The sequence below is a fragment of the Phalaenopsis equestris genome, unplaced genomic scaffold (assembly GCF_001263595.1).
Source record: "Phalaenopsis equestris unplaced genomic scaffold, ASM126359v1 Scaffold200668, whole genome shotgun sequence".
In the NCBI taxonomy this organism is placed as follows: domain Eukaryota; kingdom Viridiplantae; phylum Streptophyta; class Magnoliopsida; order Asparagales; family Orchidaceae; genus Phalaenopsis; species Phalaenopsis equestris.
In genome coordinates, this window is record NW_018220479.1 from 599,109 (window position 1) to 599,862 (window position 754).

General features: G+C 36.1%; 1 protein-coding gene across 3 annotated transcripts in view; it reads right to left on the bottom strand.

The window, feature by feature from the left end:
* LOC110035894 (probable pre-mRNA-splicing factor ATP-dependent RNA helicase DEAH9) overlaps nt 1-754 on the bottom strand; it is a 114,747-nt gene that overhangs the window by 61,418 nt on the left and 52,575 nt on the right. The window lies entirely within an intron of this gene.

Sequence of the window (754 nt, forward strand, 5' to 3'; positions counted from 1 at the left end):
CCACATATGAAAGATCAGGACTGAGTCAAGCGAAAAAAAACCTGGATCATTAATCATTGCAACTCCACATGGAGGGAAAACAAAAACGAAAAAATTTGATTGTCAACTCGACAATCTACAGGAGATAGTTTTTAACCTCAATCCAAATGACTAACCATGGACTTTTATAAATTTTCATAGAAAAATTATATGATTTTCATGCGAAAGCTGTTCTTTAAGTCTTTTTTATGCAGAGTTCTTTTTAACATGCAAAAGGGATTTTGTTTTATTTTCGTAAATATTATTGTAAGCCATATAGTCCACAGGTTAGTCACTCTAATTGTGCTAGAACTACTGACAACTTAAGAGTGTCTCTAAGAGTGTCGAGGGCAACATACCCACCAAGGGTCGGCGAATAGCATCATCGATCATTTCCTCTCTTTTATAGAAGATCCTTGAAGTAGGAGATACTATTCTAATAATTTCACTTCATTTCACTTCATATCACTTCATATCCCTCGTTTAAGCACACATAAGCAATGTCGTCATCGCCCTCACCACTTAGAGCCTAGACTTATCCTAATCTGATGATCCATATGTGGCATTAACAAATTTCACCAACTGCTAGAAGAACTTGACTTAATATCAAAGCTCAAATCCCGGTGCACTGGGTTTCATTATAGGTTAAGTCATTGAGAGAATTTCACTGTTGATTTAATTAAGGAAGCATGAGTCACGTCTCGGTGTATCATGTCTAGATGTCTAGTGTCTTAGT